The sequence below is a fragment of the Crinia signifera genome, chromosome 3, assembly GCF_055691185.1.
Source record: "Crinia signifera chromosome 3, ASM5569118v1, whole genome shotgun sequence".
Classification (NCBI taxonomy): Eukaryota; Metazoa; Chordata; class Amphibia; order Anura; family Myobatrachidae; genus Crinia; species Crinia signifera.
This window is the reverse complement of record NC_139219.1, coordinates 241,167,832-241,192,726: the sequence shown is the minus strand read 5'-3', so window position 1 is coordinate 241,192,726 and position 24,895 is coordinate 241,167,832. Positions and strand designations below refer to the sequence as shown.

The following is a 24,895-nucleotide window of genomic DNA, read 5'->3' as shown; positions in this document are numbered from 1 at the left end:
CTTACTAGTGTATGGGCACCTTTAGTGTGTGGCCCGCAATTATCAACAGCTGGCAGGGGGTGGTCAGTCCCCAAAAGATAGTGTAAATAGAAACAGATATGCCAGCGCTGGCTGAAGACAATGAGTTAGATGGTTCTCATAGATAAATAATATTTATTAACTTTAATAATATAACATGAAAAAAGCAATAAAATATAACTAATGCAATTGTAAACACAATATATACAAAAATATAAAAAAAAACTATTATTGCATTATCACATCTGTGACATCATTTGTGGTATATTCTGTAAAAATGTCTGCAGAATAAGGCCCTTATTCTAAATCGGACGGTACGGCCCGCGTGCGGCCGTACCGCCGATGTTTTTAGTCTGCACATGCGCAGAGGTCAATCTGCGCATGTGCAGCCCCATTCGCCGCAGACGTATTTCGTCCGCCGCAAAGGGGGCGTATAGGGGCGTGAGGGGCTTCATACCCTCATTTCCCTATGTATACGCCCCGCGTTTCATGGGCGTTCCCATGCAAACGCGGGGCGTATGCATGCTAATCAGGGCATGACGCCACTGATGGGGGCGGAAAGCTGACGTCGCCGGATGTCAGCTCTCAGCCCCCATACAAGCTATCACACGGACGATTGTCCGTGTGGTCTCAGCTTGCGGGAGCTGCTGTGGCGTGCGGCCCTGCCTTCGATGGTCGACGACCATCGAATGCAGGGGGCAGCTCCCACCATGGTGGAGGCGTACGCCCCACCATTTTTATGCGGATCGCCAGCCGTCCGTGTACGGACGGCCGTGGCGATCCGTCTCGTGGGCGGGGATTGGTTTGTGCGGCCGGAGCACCGTGTGCGGCTCCGGCCGCACCAACCAGAATAAGGGCCAAGGTCTCTTATTAATAAAACTGGGTAGGAATGTTGACATATTACCATTTATATGATCCTCTGATAATTTTAAGAATTTTATAGAGTTTTGTAGAGATGGGTCTAGTCCAGTGATGGCCAACCTCGACACTCCAGCTGTTATTGAACTATATATCCCAGCATGCCCTGCATCAATTTCAGCATGGCCAAATAATAAAACTGTAGCAGGGCATGCTGGGATTTGTAGTTCAACAACAGCTGGAGTGTCAAGGTTAGCCATCACTGGCATAGTCCCTCTGTTTTTAGTAGAAGGGGAAGATATTCCCAATTGAATGTCTCTGTATATAATGAAATATACTGATGGCAGCCACTTGTCCTCTGGTGTGCTCTTTAGGGATTGGGCTAGCTATCCCAGATGGATAATAAGTCACTTTACCAGTTTTCCAATGGCGCTCTATAACTTCAGGAGATGATTTTAGAATGTGGATCATAAATGGATATTAGAGTCCCAGTAGGATAGAAATTGTAAATCGCTCAACGCGTTTCCCTGGATAATTTTAGCTTCCGGCTTCCTCAGGAGCAAGGACTACTTCATGAAATGGCAAATCTACCAAGCATCAGTAAAGTTCTTTATCATGGTTTAAAGTCATTTAATGCATATAATTATTAGTTTTTAACATTGTCAATTTAAATATAATGCATACCTCCCAACATGACTCTCTCCAGGAGGGACAGAATGCTCTGTTTCTGGACTTTGTAAACATAATACTAATGATTATTATTGACACTAATCAAACCTCACAACTTTATTGATCCTGTAATTGTGACACAGGGCACAGTTATGGTATGTCCTTCATGTTCCTGAAGTGCTAATGTCTCCTTGACTACAGAACCTAATGTTATTGCGTTGGATGCACCTTTCTTTGCTGCGTTAGGCAGGGTATTACCTTCCAACCCACAAACCCTCATGCAAATCATGGGACAGTCCAATCAAATCAGTACAGCTGGGAGTTATGTATTATTAATTTAGTTTATTTACATTTGCCTTTATTATATTCCGTTGCGCTTTACATTTGGTAACAACAACAGTGATAAAATAAACTGTGTAATAATAGTCTGACACAGAGGTAGGAGGTCCCTGCTTGCAAGCATGAAGGATGATTGGAAGCATACACAAGTATAGGAATCTATGGCATGGCAGTCCCACAAAATTGCAAGACAGTTCTGATGGGATCATTATTGAGAAAAAAAGGATTTACGTGGTAGAATTGTTAAAGACTATCGAGGCACAACAAATATGACCTGTGTTGCTGATTCCTTGTACTGTACCTGTTATCACGCTGACCTTATGCAGTTGCATTTTACATTTCAGTGGAAGCAATTGTAGAGTAAAATGCTTATATTTCTCTATAAGATTTTTGTAATATAAAAATAATAATGCTAATAATAATCAGAATAATAATCATCATCATAATAAATTCTTTATTGTATGCACAAAGTAATTGAATACGTATAATAGAAAGCAATTTGAAATATTAAAATAATTCAATAAACATTATAGAGTATGTAAAGGATCTTTATACAATTAGATCATTTGCCAAAATACAAAACATTTTCCAGTAAAACTGCTACTGAGACTGTAATTATTAGCTTAGAAGTTGCCCATGACACTGCAGTTCAACAACTCCTTTTTAGCATAATTTGGAGAACTCACTCACAAATGATTGCGCTTTTACCAGTTGGCACAAGGTAAATTGATATTATGTCTCCAATGAATATCTTATGCAGCAGTTCCAAAAATGACAGCTGGTAGCGAGCTACGTTATTTAGAAATGTTTAGATGCTTAAATACTAGGCACTTTACAAATCCAACCAATTCTGTCAATAAGAATTCAGCTGGCCAATATGGAATGGAATTGGGCAAAAAATGTTTATATACATATATATACTCACAGTTCCCACTGAATGGGATAAACCAGCACCAGTCCAATATGCAAAAAAATCAATACAAATCAATACATATTTATTGTCCATAGACAGCAAAAAAGACCAATCATGGTCATGTCAGAATCAACACCCAACAGGCATAAAACAATTATACTTAGCATTCCAGCATGATAGTAGTATAAGGCAGCGTCTCCTCGTCTCCTCGACCTTTTTCAAGAGGGGTGACCAACCTGTCTGAACAAGCCATGCTGTATAAAAAGGCCCCTAGGGGGTCATCTCACCTGGTGCAATCAGTGCCGTTTTTCCCGCCCCAGGACCTCCATCAATCCACCGCATCCCACCGTGTCCACGGTGCCGCCATGCCGGAAGTTACAGCAAGGCGGAACCAATGTGCCGGACAGTCTGCAGGGGGACAGCCAGAGAGTTCCCTGGTCCCGGAAATACGTCACCGTATCGAGCGTTACTATAGTAACAACAGTAAACTCTAGGTCTCATTAACGTCCACACGTTGAGCACTCCTTTATTTAATTCATTTTTATTTGGGGGCACTCTTTTAAATTGTCAAAGGTATTTAACAAGAAGTTATTGTAAAATTTTACTTTTAATAATCATTTAAAATACAAATTGACAGACATACAGACATACAACACCAAACATAGATATCATAGGTAGAGTACGGGTAATTTTATAGAATAATTATGTACTTTTCCTATGGATTTAGTAGACTCCTGAAATTACCAGATTTAGGGGAACACTAGTATGAGCAATACAAACAGCTGTACTTAGTGTCAGCTTTTCCATATATTGAGGTTCCTATTACTATCTGGATGAAGCTAGCGAAATATATATAGACAGTATTTTGACCAGAGAGGAATAGTCCTGCTCTGGTGCAGTCCAGAAATTGGCAATATACTCGTAATAATTGTGACTGTACATTGTTGTTGCCGTAAATATAGTAAGTGTTTACTGGTGCTGGGTATAGGGTTGTGACGGTAACCGCTCAAACAAAGAAGCAGGGTATAGGTGCTCACAATATAAGTATAAATCAGTGACATTCACAGTGGTAAAGATCACTGAAGCTGCTGCTGGCTTTCGCAACCGTACTGGTTCCCTGAAAGTCAGTGAGCGGTCAGTGATATTCTTTCTGTATGTACAGAGTGTCAGAAAGAGCAAAAATGGGGCATCTGCTGTCTCTTTTAGGTAGATCAAATACCCTGTTGTAATCTGGTCAGTGCAGGGTTAAGTGATTTCTGTACCTGTCAGAGATGAGAGTGCCCCTAATGGTAGGTAGGTAGGTGTGTATAGAGAGTGGTATAGGAGGCGTCTTACTCTTGGGGGTAGGTGTGCTGCTTTCTGCTATGTGCTTGTATGCTGAAGCATTGATAGCAGATGAGCGACACCCGCCACCTGCGTGAGTAGAGAGTAAGATCCCACAAAGTGGGGAGCAGAGAGAGAGAGAGTGCGCAGAACTGCTGTATTTATTGCAATTGTGACAGTCAGGACAGTCAGCAGTGCGCCAATATGAAGGTACAAGTACAGTAGCGGTTACCGCCGCTTACCCGTCATCAGCTGTACCCAGTTTCCTTATGGTCCGGATCTGCTAATTGCCGTTAAATACGGCAGAGTGTAGGAATGAGCGCATGGCATATATATATATATATATATATATATATATATATATATATATATATAAACTTAATGTCTGTATTAAACACCAAAAATATGCAGTGCAATAAGTAATTATGTTTTATTTGTAACTTTTCAGCTGTAAGCTGTAGCATAATAGATTTTAATATCGAGTATGTAGGTATTTCCCAAGGAGACTCCTGAAAATAGTAGCAATATCCCTGACTCCCTGAAGAGAGTACAAAACTTCAAAATGTAATGAAAAGTTTAGAATCTTGCTGATTGCACTTTGCCCCATTATTTAAATAATGCCTTTCTTGGTCCTTCTATACGAACACAAAACACATGAACAAAGCTAATTTAAATTTGGATGTATTTGATTTTATGACACGCCCCTCAGGCAGGTCACTTCTCTTCCACTTTCACAATTTTCCCAGAAGTACACAATTATGGTCTAACATTAGCAGAATTTTATTCAGGAGCACTTGAATTTGTTCAGTACACAGTCATCATGAAACATAAATGACTGTATATTGCAGTATGGCTCTGTATTATTTCCTATAAGTGAATGTGAAGGATATGGGGCTACACAAGGAGATTAGTAATCTTAAATCATTATGTATCAAGCAGTGTTTATATCAAGGGTTTAAACTTGTCTCTGTCCTCTGCTGCCAATCACTGAAGTCGATAAGGTGTTATTTATGAGAAACAGCCAAGGTTGAATGGCAGCCTAATAGCCAGGCTAAGCACAAATCACAGAAAAACCTCAAACCAGGGACTGTAGATAAACATCTACATAATAATATAACACAATTGTGTATCCGTCTTCAATAACACTTCACAGAAAATCTTGTTATATATGAATGTGTTGCTTACTGTAAATGTAATACCGGATTGTTTAATTTACAGAATGCTGGACCTACTGTAAATGGTTAAATATATGCTATTTACAATTATTTTAATGGCATACAGTTGTGTGTAATTTAGAAAAATACTAGTTATTCAAGTGGAACTTTCTATATCCACAGGACTGCATGGTGATACTGCATGACCTCAAAGCCCAAAGGGTCGAGTTTTTTAATTTGCTTTTGGGAAGTAAAGACATTGAAAGGCATTGAGTTTAATTCGCAGCAAAGTATGTGTGCAGTATATCACATTTCCAATAGAGAATCTTGACAGTACTAGGCATTTGACATTGTACTGTATTTACATTTACTGTGCAGTTCTGATATGTGGCAATGTCAGGTGACAATGGCTACCTGCAGTGTGCTTCAATAGACGTACATGGCGGTGTGTATAGGACATGCAGTAGGAAAATATGCCTCTATTTCTGTGCAATCGCATTTTCTATATGTACTAATTTCCTTAATCCCGAGATTTGATGCCTATTGGCTTCTTTTGGCATTGTGTCCTAAGGTAAGTAAGTAAGCAAGTTTAATTTATACAGTATAGCGCACTCTCCAATAGGACTCACAGTGTTTTACAGACATTAAAAAACAATGCACATAATACAGAGGATGTTGGTAGTACAGTAATAGACAAGTCACAGACAAAATAAACTCTTGGCACACAGTAAGCATAATGCAAGAATTTTGCAGCATTTTGGGTAATAACTTCCATTGGTTGTGTACTCCACCCTGAAAAGGTACCAGGTGCAGCAGCCATTTTAGGCGCTCTGCAAAGGATTACCCTGGGTGGAAGAGATTATTCATAAAAGAAATTACCCAAAATAGATGATTTCAATGTATACTCAGGTCCATGTGTTTTTCATCCCATCCACAAGTGCACCAGATGAGGCAGCCATGGTGGGCGCACTACGAAGGTTACACTGTAAGGGGCGAGCCATACAAGGACCCAATGCATTTATTGGAAATACTTGTGTAGTAGTATGATAAAACCTGCACAGAAACATCCAGGTGACCCACATCCTGCCCGCAAAGAAACCATCTGAGGCAACCAGCTTGGTGCACTGCATAGGTCAGCACTGGCAGGGTGTGCAATCTGCGGATGTACACATTACAGAAATAGCACATGATGGTGTAGATGTATGCTGCAGGGGGGGGGGGGGGGAGCATGAACACACAAGGTGGGGTCCAGTAGGATCACTCCCAGAACCAAATGCAGCCACCACGTCCCTCGGAGGTCTTCCCAGGGCTTAAACACCAAAGTGCATCATTGCAAAGTATAGTTCATATCAAATAGCTGTCTATTGCACAACTAATCACATATTATAAAGTACATATATATATATATATATATATATATGGTACTAATAATATATATATATATATATATATATATATATATATATATATAAATGCAAATATATAGGTGCGCTGACACTGATAAAGTCCGTTCCCTTCAAGGAACTACAAAAGTTCTTTTGAAAATCCACACCAAGCCGAATGTAATGGATGCAGCTCCCCTCCAAATGACCCGATTCCCACGGGACCTTCAATGTACACACCACCTAAAACAAATAGAGGGGGCGCTTCATGGTGTATTACCGTTTATTAAAAAACGTGGAAATCACTTTAAAATTTTCTCGCACAGAAAAGATATTACCCGTACCGAATATTTCATCCGGTGTGGGCTAAAATACCACAAGGTTTTTGTCACAAAATCCACCAGCTCAACAGCATGCTCAACAGTGTGCAGTGTACAACTCACGATACCAGAGGGGAAACACCAGCAGGCACGATCGTTCCACAGCACACCGGCGCCTCAGCGTCTTAGCAGCGGGCTAGAGTCCAGCAGGTACAAGGATGCGTCACACAGACCACGCCCCTACGCGTTTCGTCAATGGACTTCGTCAGTGACCCCACTGACGAAGTCCATTGACGAAACACGTAGGGGCGTGGTCTGTGTGACGCATCCTTGTACCTGCTGGACTCTAGCCCGCTGCTAAGACGCTGAGGCGCCGGTGTGCTGTGGAACGATCGTGCCTGCTGGTGTTTCCCCTCTGGTATCGTGAGTTGTACACTGCACACTGTTGAGCATGCTGTTGAGCCGGTGGATTTTGTGACAAAAACCTTGTGGTATTTTAGCCCACACCGGATGAAATATTCGGTACGGGTAATATCTTTTCTGTGCGAGAAAATTTTAAAGTGATTTCCACGTTTTTTAATAAACGGTAATACACCATGAAGCGCCCCCTCTATTTGTTTTAGGTGGTGTGTATATATATATATATATATATATATACACTGTAGTACATATGCCATTATAATAGATGCGGTAAGTGGTTGATTGTACCGTACTGCAGATGCCATGCATAGTACATCCCACCCAAAGTCATTGACTCATCTGTCCAGGGTTATATCATCATTTGCAGTGTTCCGCAATAATATAAATTTGGTTTCTTATTCATGTTCCAAAATCTGAACTGGCTCCTGTTGGTTACTTATATTCCTAAATATAAATTTTTATTATCATTGTTATATGAAAAAATATTTAAGGTATTTTGCAGCTTTATGTTTCTAAGAGTCTCTGATACAAAGGGACACAGTTTATCAAGTCCAGTGTTAGGTATATGTGTGTATGGGCTAATAGTCTAACAGTAAAAGCCTAGGAGAAAATATATTACCAGTTCATTTTTCAAAGCCACTAATTGAGATGCTGTTGTAGCTGTAAAATATTTACCTTTTTTACCTTTTTTTTAATGTATTCGTTCCCCACCCAATCATTAATCACCCGGACCCTCTCAGCCTTGTATGGTATTGAAAAATTGAGGGGGAAATATAATAATAATATTAATATTATTTCCTAGGTAGGGCTCCTATCTCCACTGTGTAAACAGAGGAACAGTCAATCCCACAAATATAATTAAATAGAAAATAAGATTAATATTTCCAAGTAACCAGCAATGGGCTTAGAAAGTCAGGGAGCAGAAACACAATAGCAGGGTGACACAAAGCTTAATGCAAAGCACATACAAACTGGTCAGAACAGTTCATGAATCCCTTAGAAATCAAGATACCTCCCAAAAATGTGGCCCCCATTAAAGAGGGACAACCAACCCTCTCTCTCTCTCTCTCTATCTCTCTCTCTCTCTCTCTCGCCAATATTATGTATTACATAAACTATCCAGTTTCTATGATCTGCAGTGCTACCACGCTGTTCAGTCTGGCTATCAAGCATAGGGCCTTAGTCAGATCTGAGCTCAGTAAAAAAAATTTGGAAAATGGGCAAAACCATGTGCACTGCAGGTGGGGCAAATGTAACATGTATAGAGAGAGAGTTAGATTTGTGTGAGTTATTTTGTTTCTGTGCAGGTTAAATGCTGGCTGCATTATTTTTACACTGCAATTTGGATTTCAGTTCCAGCACACCCCACCCAAATGTAACTCTCTTTGCACAGGTTACATCTGCTCCACCTGCAGTGCACACAATTTTGCCCATTTTTCAAAAAATTTGTACTGAGCTCAGATCCAAATAAGGCCCATAGTCTCATTGAACATATGTACAATGGTATAAAGCTCACTGCTACATATCCCATGGATTGTATAGGTGAGACAGTCACCAACAACTCTGGAATTACCACTAAAGGAAGCAGCTGACACAGGTTGAAGATAAATAGAGGTGCATGAGAAATCTGTGATCACAAAGAGCTTAATTTAATATAAACCCAAATATTCTATAATGAGTGCAATGTATGCAGTGCACTTTGGTCCCTGAACCCAGAGGGGCCCACACCACACCCATATTTTCATACTTACCCACTGAAATCGCAGTGAAAATTGATGCCAAAATGGCTGCCAAATTTGCACAAACCTGAATTTTGTCTCCAGATCATGGGGAGCACCATGTTTCCAGGGTCTTGTGCATGAGCAGTAGACTCTTGCACAATGCCAGAGTGTACAGAACAACAGAGAGGAGGGGGCCCACCCGGGTTTCTTCCTCTGTTAATGTGCCCCTGCTCCTCACACATCTTAATTTGGTGGAAACTCACCAATTATTGCATGTGTATGATTCCGCACAGCGTTACACATTTGGTATATGTTAAGGCTAGCGGTATTACTTGCTTTTTAAAACTACTGTACTAGGACATGTTGTAGATACAGTGCCTGCAAATGTATGCAAATTGTAATTTTTTAGCTCTGTAGTCTGAAAACTGTGGCGCTGAAATAAAGTGAAATCTGCTGATTCTTTGCTTTAGCAAATGCAGGTCTGTTGTATAAAGTAGCACATTAAAGATACATTCTCTGTTTCCAATCATTTTTATGCGAAAAATGAACAGAGTAATGCTAGGAAATTTGCATATTGTGCAAATATGTTATTTACAAAACCCAGCAAATAAATGGCAAGAATCACCATACCCTCCCATAGTGGTAATATGGTTTTCTTACAAAGTGCAATACTGTATGGTTCTGTATTAGTTGCAGAATTTGTATACAATTTTTAAGAAAAATAAGAGAATTGTATTTGATTATTTAAGTCTCCATTAAGTATGGGCCCTAACCCTTTTAGCACTCACTAAAGGGGTTATGAAATATTTTCTGGATTTAGAATTATTCATGTTTATGACTGAACCACTTATTTCATACATAGATGCCACACAGCGAGACATCAACTGTATGTTATGTTAACTACCAGTGTCATATTAGTATTACATTGATACTAAGCATTATTAAATGGAACCCTGTAGGGCTAATGCCGCTGGAGAAGCACACAACTTTCCAGTGCGCCACATAGATAGGAAGATATAGTAAATAATGACATTAGTATTAATGATTTTACTGTATGTGCAATTATACATTTAGATGTATAGCTTTGAACATAATTTTCACCATCATCATAATTGATGACAGTTATCAAAAATGAAAAAGTAACTATAAAATATGTATAATCTTAGTTGTGTGTTGACTTATTATTCTCATCTCATCTAATAGATACAGCCATGATTACTATAGTTGGTGCAAGGTGTACCGTTGCTATGGGGCCCAAAGGTTTAGGGGGCCTGGACCAAGGTTATAAAGTTAAATACCAATTTCCCAGAGTCTGATCCAGCTTGCATCATGTGACATTACATTTTCAGTGAGAGGAGTGTGATGTTATAATAATAAGGGGCACAAAATGAGTCAATCTGATCTGCTCATTGGAATGTGGAGTGCATTAGAATGTTACATAATAAGACATGGGTACTTTAGTGGGTTTCCGGACTGATCATAGACTGACTCATGCTAGACAGTCATATGGTTGACCACTAATGGTCAACAGACAAAAAATCAACAGGGTCAAAAAGTCGACAGTCAAAAGGTCGACAGGGTTTAAATGTCGACACTCAATAGATCAACAGGGTCTAAAGGTCAACATGGAAAAGGTGACAGGGTTTAAAGATTGAGCGGCAATAGATCGACGTGGTCAAAAGGTCGACATGGAAAAATTGACATGAAAAAGATCGACATGCATTTTCTTACTAAATTTAACATGTGCCGACAGGCGGTATTTCATGCCCTACCATCCACAAGGGTGTGGAGGGAGAATAAAATAGTGTGCCGAGCGCAGCAAGGCACCGAGCCTGAAGCATGGCGAGCACAGCGAGCCATGCGATAGGATGCGGTACACTTAGACAGTGTCCATGTCGACCTATTTTGACATAGACACCCTAAAAACATTAAAAACTCATGTCAGCCTTTTTCCATGTTGTCACTTTAACCGCTGGTGGGCAGTGGTACCAGTAATATATACATTGCTGGCACATGCATTATATAATATATATAATATATACATTACTGGTAACACTGGCCACCAATGATATGTATAAATCAGTAATATATACATTGCTGGCACGTGCCAGCAATGTATATATCACTGGTACCACTGCCCACCAGCGGTTAAAGTGAGCCGGAACGGGGATGGAACTACGCTCTGCCTCCGTCCGCTCACCTTGCCCTGCTGTCTGTCCCTGCCTGCATCGCTAAAGGAGGTAGCAGGGCAGAGCGGTGGTAAACCCAGCTGTCTCACTCAGAGCAGGTTCATCTGTCTGTGGCAGGGCTATTTCAAATGGCACGCCAACCTGTGAGTCAATCATAGCTCTAGGCACAGCAGCCAATCAGGAGCCGCCTGATTGTCTGCCAGGCCATGAGCTCCAATTGGCTCCCGAGCTGGTGCATCATTTGAAATAGCCGTGCCACGGACAGATGGACCTGTTTTTTCATAAAGCTGGATTTCCCACCAGACTGTCTCCTTTATCGCACAGTGCAGTGTAAACTGTAACTTCAAATGGCACTGTGCATGTAACCATTGGCAAAAAGCATGTTACCCCTGGCAATGAACATGTAGGTAAGCGGCACTTATGTGGCATAATATGTAAAGGGCATTACCATGTGGTGCAATATTGTGTTATGGGCATTACAGTGTGTGGCATAATGTGTAATGGGCATTACAGTGTATAGGATAACGTGTAATGGGCATTACGGTTTGTGGCATACTGTGTAATGGGCATTATGGTTTGTGGCATAATGTATTATGCATTACAGTGTGCATAATCCCCTGTCCCACAAAGCCATGCCTTCTTTGTTTTGCAGGTCAGCAATGTATATCTTACTGCCGCCACTGCTCCCCAATGTATATTTTGTTATGGCGGTAATGTATACATTGCAGGCACAGGTGAATGGGTTTCTCCCTACATTCACGGCTGTAAATAAAATTTTAGCCATGAACATGGGCGTGATTTTGCCCGGTCGGGGCGGTGTGGCGTTTATTTGATCGCTGAGCTCCGAATATATGCAGCCCAGCAATCAGTTCTTAATCAGGTCCCAAGAACAGAAATGCACTGAATAAAATGGCCCCTGCTCCCACCCTTGGAATTCAATCCTAGCCCATTATGTAAATAGCCTTTTTATATGAAAGATTTACAGCAAAGTCTTTTGCCTCTTGAAAATCTCTTGCTCTTTGGGGAAAATAGCTCAGTGTGTACGCACTACTTTGATGAAAGATATATCTATCAGAGATTTTCGCAAAGTCTTTTGAAATGAAAATCTCCTAGTGTGTATGGGCCTCTAATGTGCACTCATTGCACTTCCTAGACATTGCTTCTGTAACATCAAATTGAACCAGTACTGAATCCAGTTCTTTTGTTTGAAACCTTCTTGTGTCACATGAGTGATTTGAGATTGTGCCATGATGCCAAGAAATAACACACCAGAATACATGTATTGGGAACAACTTGTTTTACATCTCTTGTACATCATATGAAAAAGAACATAGAAGACTATATTAAAAACAATATTTTCCGCTTATGTATATGAAATGTTTTCTGCAATAGCTATCACAGAACTTTATGGTTCTGAAATTAGAAAAAAAATTGCAATAATTCAGATAGTAAGGCTTGGAATACAAATTCACTTTTGATTCTGCCATCAACCACAATTAAATGTATTTTTGGTCCAGCTTCGAAACGCCACCTATACTAGTATAATCAGAAGGTCCTTGTTAAAATGATGAATCCATATATTAGTGCAAACAGAAGGTCACTGAATCTTAATGTGCTTCTTATTAGCTGAAACATTTTAAATAGGTATTGGTGGCCAAAAATAGATTTTAGCTGACAAATGAACCAAATATACCCTAGAGATAAATGTGTTGTTCTATATAATTTAGTTTTCCAATATTTTATGGGTATTTAATGTGTGGATCGTTTCTCACCTGCCCATGTGAATTTTGTTCATATAGACCTGCAGGATATTCTGTAATGTAAATATACACAACTGAATATGAACCTGTCTTATTTCCATATCACAGGCTTGCCTTCCCCAGTAGCTGTAAGCTCTAGACCAGCACATTTTTATGTTTGAGAAATGCTTTGTTAGTAACCTCTCTCCCTCTCTGGTTGTGTGCGTATATATATATATATATATATATATATATATATACGAAGTGGAGGATAGCTGGCACTCGTTCCGAAATGAGTGTACGCCCGGTGCCTTCACAAGGGAGGGCTGTTTGCACAGGACTCCAATGAATACAGGGAGGGGGGAGTGCGGCACTCGGGACTTGTATCCAAAAAAACGACAAAATCACACAAGGTGTATTTGTGACGTTTCAGCCCATAAGGCTTTTATCAAACAGCTTACATAAAGACAGATTACACTCACCTCTATTAATAGAGCAGTCTCATGAGTTTGTGCGGGAACAGCGGCATCTACAACTCCACCTCTTCTCGGCGGGTCTGTATGACGTCACTGGACAAGGAAGCCGTCGTCTTGGAAACAGGACGGCGGGTTGTGTAAATGCATCATAGTGATAGATCTGTTAGCATGAACATACGTGGACATAATTAATTGTTTGAAGTATATTTGAATAATGAATCAAGGATAAAAACACCCAGTGAACGTGGGCCTAATAACAAGGCAGCTGTCTGTGCCCAAACTCATGTGACTCTTCACGCAAAAAATGCTGCAAAACAAAGTGCAAAAATATGAATCAAATTGACAGCGTTAACCTAGTTAAAGTGACAGTGCATATAGACAATGACATAAAAACATAACAATAAATCTGCAAGTGGAATAATATGTATCAACAATTATTAAAACAAGGAACAAGACAAGCTGGTTACCACCTAATGAAACATTGTATGAGGCTGATATATTGTAGCAGCCTTATTGGAGTATCTGGATGTAAGCTTCTATACTCCTATTATTAAAAAAGAACTCAATGATATACGGTGGTTTATACAAAGGCTAATATTCAACTCAGTAATCTGGAATTCTTAAAAAAGGACCATTGCAATGGTTCTGTATCTGGACTGATTTTACTGGGGTTGCATTGTTTACCAGGTGGCAAGCACTCATAGGAAACAATGCAAACTCAACTGTTCATTGAGGCCCTTGGGGGCCAACGTATTCAGTTTGAATATCCACCTGGCCTCAAGTTGGAGAAGTTTTCTACCTCTATCACCTCCCCGGGGAAGGGGAGGGATATGGTCAATGATGGTATATCTAACCGAGGCCAGGGGATGTTGCAAATGCGCAAAATGACGGGCCAGCGGTTGATCACTTGTGCCTTTCTTGATTGCTGCCCGGATGGCCGACCGATGATTGGCCATTCTTTCCTTAAAAGGCCTCTCCGTTTTCCCCACATAGATTAAAGAGCAGGGACAAAAAATAATATAAATGACAAAACTGGAGGTGCAGGAAAGACAGAATTTGATGGGAATGCGGGCCCCTGAATGAGGATGGGGGAAAGACGTCCCCGTCTGCATAAAACTGCATGTAATGCAGTTTGGGCATTTGATGCAGCCCTTTTTGGCTTTCCCTAAAAAAGTGCTGGGTACTTTTTTCCCCAGATTGGTGATGTCGGTCTTAACTAATCGATCTTTCAGGTTACGGCCTCTCCTGTAGGCCGGCATCAGAGATGTAGATTCCAAATTTAAATCAGGGTCTGTCTTGACTAGTGGCCAGAGTTTCTTGGCCTTCTTGACCCTGTTGGGGGTGTCGACAGAGTAAGAATTGACCCAGATCAGCGATTTCTTCTGTCTGGGTATGGAAGGTTGTGGGCATAATAACTGATGCCTAGTTTTTTTCAGCGCCTTCTCCTTTTGGGATAGTAGTGCTTGTGGATCATATCCTCGAGCAGTGAATTTTTCGATCATTTTATTTAATTCTATAGTTGCTTCAGAGGGATCACTAACTATCCTAAGGACCCGAAGGAATTGACTGTATGGCAGGGATAATTTGCTATGGGTCGGATGGGCACTGCTCGCCAAGACAAAGTTGTTCCTGTCTGTTGGCTTTCGATATAGGCTAGTTCAAATCCCATTAGGTCCTTTAGATATCGTAACATCCAAAAAATTTGTTTGTTCACTGTTGATGGCAAAGGTGAACTTCACGGGACTTCCCGAACTATTGTGGGAATCCATGATGTCCTTAAATTCACCTGTTGTGCCTAACCAAAAAATCAAAATATCATCGATATATCGATGGTAACTTAAAATTTTGTTGGCAATGGTAGAATTACTGAAAAACAAATCTCTCTCGACTTCGAACATGAAAGTATTGGCTAGTGACGGGGCCACTGAGGACCCCATCGCCACGCCTTCCGTTTGTAGATAGTACGCGCCATCGCAAAAAAAATAATTTTTGCTAAGGACCTGCTCAAGTAATTCTAAGAAGAAGTCGAGGTCTGGACCCAAATAATGCTTGTTGTTTATTAACACCCTTTTAACGGCTTGTAAGCCTGCCTGGTGCGGAATGCAGGTATACAAATTACACACGTCGACAGTGATTAACAAACAAGATTCAGGTAATGTCCCCAATGTCTCAAGTGCCACCAATAAGGAGGTCGTGTCCTTCAAGAAGGTAGGAAAGGCTTGTACTACTGGCTGCAAAAAGCCATCCAGGTAGACCGAGATGGGTTGAAAAATCGACCCGCGGGCCGATATTATCGGTCTACCTGGTGGCTTGGTAGGGTGCTTGTGGACTTTGGGGATAAGGTATAAAATGGGTTTAATGGGAAAAGGTACTGTCAGGTGTTCCCTGCATTTTTCAGAAATGAACCCTTCTTTAACCCCCATGTCCAAAGTTTTGTCCAGTTGTTTTTTAAATGGGATTCGAACTAGCCTATATCGAAAGCCAACAGACAGGAACAACTTTGTCTTGGCGAGCAGTGCCCATCCGACCCATAGCAAATTATCCCTGCCATACAGTCAATTCCTTCGGGTCCTTAGGATAGTTAGTGATCCCTCTGAAGCAACTATAGAATTAAATAAAATGATCGAAAAATTCACTGCTCGAGGATATGATCCACAAGCACTACTATCCCAAAAGGAGAAGGCGCTGAAAAAAACTAGGCATCAGTTATTATGCCCACAACCTTCCATACCCAGACAGAAGAAATCGCTGATCTGGGTCAATTCTTACTCTGTCGACACCCCCAACAGGGTCAAGAAGGCCAAGAAACTCTGGCCACTAGTCAAGACAGACCCTGATTTAAATTTGGAATCTACATCTCTGATGCCGGCCTACAGGAGAGGCCGTAACCTGAAAGATCGATTAGTTAAGACCGACATCACCAATCTGGGGAAAAAAGTACCCAGCACTTTTTTAGGGAAAGCCAAAAAGGGCTGCATCAAATGCCCAAACTGCATTACATGCAGTTTTATGCAGACGGGGACGTCTTTCCCCCATCCTCATTCAGGGGCCCGCATTCCCATCAAATTCTGTCTTTCCTGCACCTCCAGTTTTGTCATTTATATTATTTTTTGTCCCTGCTCTTTAATCTATGTGGGGAAAACGGAGAGGCCTTTTAAGGAAAGAATGGCCAATCATCGGTCGGCCATCCGGGCAGCAATCAAGAAAGGCACAAGTGATCAACCGCTGGCCCGTCATTTTGCGCATTTGCAACATCCCCTGGCCTCGGTTAGATATACCATCATTGACCATATCCCTCCCCTTCCCCGGGGAGGTGATAGAGGTAGAAAACTTCTCCAACTTGAGGCCAGGTGGATATTCAAACTGAATACGTTGGCCCCCAAGGGCCTCAATGAACAGTTGAGTTTGCATTGTTTCCTATGAGTGCTTGCCACCTGGTAAACAATGCAACCCCAGTAAAATCAGTCCAGATACAGAACCATTGCAATGGTCCTTTTTTAAGAATTCCAGATTACTGAGTTGAATATTAGCCTTTGTATAAACCACCGTATATCATTGAGTTCTTTTTTAATAATAGGAGTATAGAAGCTTACATCCAGATACTCCAATAAGGCTGCTACAATATATCAGCCTCATACAATGTTTCATTAGGTGGTAACCAGCTTGTCTTGTTCCTTGTTTTAATAATTGTTGATACATATTATTCCACTTGCAGATTTATTGTTATGTTTTTATGTCATTGTCTATATGCACTGTCACTTTAACTAGGTTAACGCTGTCAATTTGATTCATATTTTTGCACTTTGTTTTGCAGCATTTTTTGCGTGAAGAGTCACATGAGTTTGGGCACAGACAGCTGCCTTGTTATTAGGCCCACGTTCACTGGGTGTTTTTATCCTTGATTCATTATTCAAATATACTTCAAACAATTAATTATGTCCACGTATGTTCATGCTAACAGATCTATCACTATGATGCATTTACACAACCCGCCGTCCTGTTTCCAAGACGACGGCTTCCTTGTCCAGTGACGTCATACAGACCCGCCGAGAAGAGGTGGAGTTGTAGATGCCGCTGTTCCCGCACAAACTCATGAGACTGCTCTATTAATAGAGGTGAGTGTAATCTGTCTTTATGTAAGCTGTTTGATAAAAGCCTTATGGGCTGAAACGTCACAAATACACCTTGTGTGATTTTGTCGTTTTTTTGGATACAAGTCCCGAGTGCCGCACTCCCCCCTCCCTGTATTCATTGGAGTCCTGTGCAAACAGCCCTCCCTTGTGAAGGCACCGGGCGTACACTCATTTCGGAACGAGTGCCAGCTATCCTCCACTTCGCATATCTGAAGACCTGAAGCACCGCAGACACTTCGAGTGAGTGCGCCTTCATTCTTCTACAGCGTGGCACCGACCAGCATTTCTACCATCACCGTTGTTCATACAGCAATCATCAGTGTTTGTCCCCACGGGAGCACTAGCACCACTGCACTTTCTAGCATCCAAGGCAAGATTCCTGCTGTATATGCAAAGGCTGCTCTCTCAGTAAATCTGCAGTTGCTTTGCGAATCTGCACTACAGTGAATTCCTACCCTGCAAACCATTGTAGTCGACATGCAGTCGACACCGGCAAGTGAAGCTGTCCACCAACGTGTGACGCTCACCCCTGGCTCAGTATTCAGCTATTCTGAGTCTGAATTTGAAGGAATTTTGTTTAATGAAGAAGCTGGACAACTGGTGGGTAAGGACATTCCTAAAGACATTTTTCAAAACCTTTATCGTTTAAAAAAAAGGGAATTGGATTTTTTTTATCATGGGCTGACGCTGTCTAATTACTTCCGTGACAAGAAGATCCCTCGCGGATTTAGAATTCGCAATGTCCCTACTATAGGGCGGTACAACACAGAGTTTTGTATTAAATGGACTTCCATTCTTAATAAATGTTCCTTTGATTTACTTTTGTTGGTTATTGAAGAATCTAAAAAAGAACTGGAAAAGGCGAAGGAAGCTTTTTCCAGTTATGAAATAGAGAAAAAGACCATACTGACATCGGATCCTACAGGCGACTGGCTTAACAAACTTAATGTCGACATTGAAAAATATAAAGATGAACTTCTTCAGTTTAAACGTGCTAAACGCATGAAAGTCGACCAGGATTACGAATTTCAGCGGGTCTACGGCTGGTTAACAGGGGCACAATACAGTGATGAGCCTCCTGTCAATAACAGGCGCAAACAATATCGCAATCGTCGCAGGAATAATTATGATTCTGCGACTACGGGCAGTGACAGTGATAGAGGCGACAGAGATGGTACCCCTGGTTCCCGCCCTTTAGGGGTTCTTACAAGAGCGCAGATTTTGGGTACAAAGCCTCCCGTACGAGAAGGGGCAGGCAAAACCTCAGGGAGAGGAAGGCAAGCAAAAAAACCCCCGAGGCAGTAGAGGACATTGTCTTCAATTTATCAAAAAGAACATTAACCCCGGATGAGACGAGAGTTCTTCAAAAAGGGTTAGCCTTCATACCCACATCTACAGCTGATCCCCTTCAAAATAAAGTGGAACTGTTCCAGCTTAACCGCAAACTTAGACTTAAGGAGCATTTTAAGGATGATCAAGCCACATGTAATCAGGCAGAAGTACCTAAGCACATCGCCCGCTTTAAACCCCGCTCTACCTTTGACCCTCCCAGCATTAATCCATCTTTGAGGACTTTCTCCCGGATGCTGAGTAATCAACTAGAGGGTCCCCTTTCTAATAACATCAAGCCCATCAAATGGAATATGACCCAGGCAGAACGTAAGGCGATGGCGGATTTATCATCCTATGAGGACATCATTATAAGGCAGTCAGATAAAGGGGGTTCGATCGTCATTCAAGATTTATCGGACTACCGTGATGAGATCCAAAGACAACTGTCTGATGCTTCAACCTATACCAAGTTAGCCCGCGACCCCACGCAAACTTTTAAAAAACAACTGGACAAAACTTTGGACATGGGGGTTAAAGAAGGGTTCATTTCTGAAAAATGCAGGGAACACCTGACAGTACCTTTTCCCATTAAACCCATTTTATACCTTATCCCCAAAGTCCACAAGCACCCTACCAAGCCACCAGGTAGACCGATAATATCGGCCCGCGGGTCGATTTTTCAACCCATCTCGGTCTACCTGGATGGCTTTTTGCAGCCAGTAGTACAAGCCTTTCCTACCTTCTTGAAGGACACGACCTCCTTATTGGTGGCACTTGAGACATTGGGGACATTACCTGAATCTTGTTTGTTAATCACTGTCGACGTGTGTAATTTGTATACCTGCATTCCGCACCAGGCAGGCTTACAAGCCGTTAAAAGGGTGTTAATAAACAACAAGCATTATTTGGGTCCAGACCTCGACTTCTTCTTAGAATTACTTGAGCAGGTCCTTAGCAAAAATTATTTTTTTTGCGATGGCGCGTACTATCTACAAACGGAAGGCGTGGCGATGGGGTCCTCAGTGGCCCCGTCACTAGCCAATACTTTCATGTTCGAAGTCGAGAGAGATTTGTTTTTCAGTAATTCTACCATTGCCAACAAAATTTTAAGTTACCATCGATATATCGATGATATTTTGATTTTTTGGTTAGGCACAACAGGTGAATTTAAGGACATCATGGATTCCCACAATAGTTCGGGAAGTCCCGTGAAGTTCACCTTTGCCATCAACAGTGAACAAACAAATTTTTTGGATGTTACGATATCTAAAGGACCTAATGGGATTCGAACTAGCCTATATCGAAAGCCAACAGACAGGAACAACTTTGTCTTGGCGAGCAGTGCCCATCCGACCCATAGCAAATTATCCCTGCCATACAGTCAATTCCTTCGGGTCCTTAGGATAGTTAGTGATCCCTCTGAAGCAACTATAGAATTAAATAAAATGATCGAAAAATTCACTGCTCGAGGATATGATCCACAAGCACTACTATCCCAAAAGGAGAAGGCGCTGAAAAAAACTAGGCATCAGTTATTATGCCCACAACCTTCCATACCCAGACAGAAGAAATCGCTGATCTGGGTCAATTCTTACTCTGTCGACACCCCCAACAGGGTCAAGAAGGCCAAGAAACTCTGGCCACTAGTCAAGACAGACCCTGATTTAAATTTGGAATCTACATCTCTGATGCCGGCCTACAGGAGAGGCCGTAACCTGAAAGATCGATTAGTTAAGACCGACATCACCAATCTGGGGAAAAAAGTACCCAGCACTTTTTTAGGGAAAGCCAAAAAGGGCTGCATCAAATGCCCAAACTGCATTACATGCAGTTTTATGCAGACGGGGACGTCTTTCCCCCATCCTCATTCAGGGGCCCGCATTCCCATCAAATTCTGTCTTTCCTGCACCTCCAGTTTTGTCATTTATATTATTTTTTGTCCCTGCTCTTTAATCTATGTGGGGAAAACGGAGAGGCCTTTTAAGGAAAGAATGGCCAATCATCGGTCGGCCATCCGGGCAGCAATCAAGAAAGGCACAAGTGATCAACCGCTGGCCCGTCATTTTGCGCATTTGCAACATCCCCTGGCCTCGGTTAGATATACCATCATTGACCATATCCCTCCCCTTCCCCGGGGAGGTGATAGAGGTAGAAAACTTCTCCAACTTGAGGCCAGGTGGATATTCAAACTGAATACGTTGGCCCCCAAGGGCCTCAATGAACAGTTGAGTTTGCATTGTTTCCTATGAGTGCTTGCCACCTGGTAAACAATGCAACCCCAGTAAAATCAGTCCAGATACAGAACCATTGCAATGGTCCTTTTTTAAGAATTCCAGATTACTGAGTTGAATATTAGCCTTTGTATAAACCACCGTATATCATTGAGTTCTTTTTTAATAATAGGAGTATAGAAGCTTACATCCAGATACTCCAATAAGGCTGCTACAATATATCAGCCTCATACAATGTTTCATTAGGTGGTAACCAGCTTGTCTTGTTCCTTGTTTTAATAATTGTTGATACATATTATTCCACTTGCAGATTTATTGTTATGTTTTTATGTCATTGTCTATATGCACTGTCACTTTAACTAGGTTAACGCTGTCAATTTGATTCATATTTTTGCACTTTGTTTTGCAGCATTTTTTGCGTGAAGAGTCACATGAGTTTGGGCACAGACAGCTGCCTTGTTATTAGGCCCACGTTCACTGGGTGTTTTTATCCTTGATTCATTATTCAAATATACTTCAAACAATTAATTATGTCCACGTATGTTCATGCTAACAGATCTATCACTATGATGCATTTACACAACCCGCCGTCCTGTTTCCAAGACGACGGCTTCCTTGTCCAGTGACGTCATACAGACCCGCCGAGAAGAGGTGGAGTTGTAGATGCCGCTGTTCCCGCACAAACTCATGAGACTGCTCTATTAATAGAGGTGAGTGTAATCTGTCTTTATGTAAGCTGTTTGATAAAAGCCTTATGGGCTGAAACGTCACAAATACACCTTGTGTGATTTTGTCGTTTTTTTGGATACAAGTCCCGAGTGCCGCACTCCCCCCTCCCTGTATATATATATATATATATATATATATATATATATATATATATATATATATATAATATATAGTGTTAAGGGCTGATAATTACATAGGACTACTGATAAATCCATGCATGTGAATACATTGACAATGTTGGTGTCAGTTATATGTTCTATACCACACTAACATGCTTGGCTAGTTCTGAACACCATAAGCAATTCTTTTTAAAATCATACCTTTTGAAGATAACCTTCTATACTTAAGTCAGTATACAAAGAATCCCTTGGTATCCCTTGTACGTGTGACAAAGGCATAGGCAAACTCAGTTTCCAGGCAGCTTCTTACCTACTGTATATCACACTTTTACCTTTTGAAGCCTTGCAAAATATGAAGTAAACAACCTAGGAGTGGACCTAGAACAGTATTAGTGAGAATACATTATACAGTGTCCTGTTTGTTAGGTGTTTGTTTTCATATTGTTTGTGTCTTTTTCTGCTCAATCCTAAAGGTATTTTGTTTCTTTGCTTGCTTGCATAATACACATATAACTAGCTAATCCCGCTCCAACAAAAGCTTTGAAAGCAAGTCTGCTACCTTGTATTACCTCTGTGTTTCTGTATGTGTGATTGCCTCTGTGTTTCTGTATGTGTGAAAGAGATGTATTTTGACCTGCTGCCAGCAGATGGCAGTGTTTCGGTTACACACAGACACTAGACATATAAGCTATACACTGTACTACTATACATCTCTAAGCCCACCAGAGGAGTTTAGCAGATCCTCCTAAATAAGAAGTTATTTATACTAAGTACTAGTTTATGGTGTCTATGCTGGAACAGTTTTCTTGTTGAGATTTAGTTTTATTCTTGGAGATTGGGATAAAGGGAGATGGAGCAACAAGGTAGAAAATATGCAATGTTCTGGTTAGATCTGCATCATGTCTCTCAATGTTAGTCTCTCAATGTTAGTCTCTCAATGTTAGTCTCTCAATGTTAGCCTTTATGTACTGTTGCTGCTATATACCAAAATGTGTAAGATATACACCCATACGTTTCCTGATTTCTCAATCAAATACAATGTATCAAAACATTTTACTGTACAAACAGCAATCTGCAGGATTTCAAATTTCTTTTAAATCAAATACAATACCAACCTTCAAAGAACACTACTAAATTTACTACTGATTTATGCTTTCAGATACTATCCTTCAAAAGGGTGGGCTTAGACTGAATCAAGGGCTGTAACTATCCATCCAGATAATGTGATATTGGCTGGAATATAGATCACTGGGCCGTTATAATTGGCTTACCAGGGGTCTTTGAGTAAAGTGTAAAATAGAGGCCTTACTGCATGGGACACTTAAACACTTTTTTTCTGCTCAGAAATCAATCATTTTCAAGCACGAGTCAAGTTCCTTCTTAAAAATCCAAGTAGGATCACCAGAAAACTGTAATTTATGTTATTTCCTGTCTGTGTCGGCTTCAATAAATTGGTAAAATGGAGCGCCAGTTCAAAGACCGAATGGTGCTCCATAGATCCGCCAAAGGCTGCCCTATTAAAAGTCGATAGTGAACAAACCCTTGGAAGACACTTCCCCAAGATAAGCATATTATCACAGGGATTAAATAAAGGATGAATAACCACGTGCCTCCACTTCCCCAGTTTGGGGACAGTAGAAGGTTGCTGCTTACCTCCCATCTGTCCCGATTTTTGGGGGACAGTCCCGTTTTTGGGGGGACTGTCCTTGGCTGACAGTGTCCCTCTGTGGGGGGAGCAGTTGGAAGTCCACCCTGCCTGAATAGACGCTGTGCATGTGCACAGCATCTGTTCAGGGAGGCAAAGGTACAGTGGCCATGTCCAGCTGCTCACAGAGAGCTGGCCATGCCCCCACAGCAGAATAAAATGGACATGGCCTTGCGGAAGCACTGCTATTTATGGGCTCGTACCCTCAGCACGCATATACAGTATGTCCTGCATTCTGTCCCTGCAAAGTTGTGAGGTATGATGTTGGATATACTGACTTGGCACCCTTTCCTCTAAAGATTTAAATAAACCATTGGGGCTACAGTGATTCCATTTGATGGTAAAGTATGGACATACAATAGTTTGACAACCTTCTCTATTCTATTGAAGAATGTGCACCCGTCAGTTTGCTATTGCATTATTGTGTGTCAATCCTATGGTATTCCTGCTATGATCTGGAGTTTGTTAACAGCATGAATACTTTCTACTGGGGAAATATTTTATTTCTGCAAACATTATTTTTGTTATTCACTTAATAAAAGTGCATTTAAGCACTGAAACATTGACCACCTAACATGCAAGATTTTGTTTATGCCATAAGGAGTGTCGCCATATCTGCTCTGTCTATTGGTGACCACCTGCTAGCAATTAAGCTATGGAGAGCACCGGGAAAGTTATATGTGGGGAACAATTCCTGAGTGCAGCTTTTAAAGTTAAAGTTCTGGTGCCCACCTAGGTACTCCTGTATGCATCTGCAAAGGGAAGGTGGCAATCATAAGCAGGTGGCATGCTTGTTTTAAGTGCACTTGGAAGGTGCCACTAAAATAGGTAAATGCTATCTATGCAAGTACACTTTGTAGGAAAGGGCTGTAAGCCTTTTAAGATAGGAATGCAGACACAATGGCCAGTTTGAAGTTTAAATATATCATCCTGAGTATAAAATGTAACTTTTGCCTGTGAGCACAATCAGAAATGTATTCCTGTGCTTAGACCACATTAAGCAAAGAATGCCCTGGGCAACTACTTAAAAATAGAAACATGATAAAATGTCATTTTGCTGCTTCATGAATGACCTTTAGTGGCTAGAGGTCTAATCAATTCTGAACAAGGCACTGCGCCCTCCCC

General features: G+C 41.2%; 1 protein-coding gene across 2 annotated transcripts in view; it reads left to right on the top strand.

The window, feature by feature from the left end:
* NLGN1 (neuroligin 1) overlaps positions 1–24,895 on the top strand; it is a 966,435-nt gene that overhangs the window by 16,502 nt on the left and 925,038 nt on the right. The gene's annotated exons all lie outside the window — the stretch shown is intronic.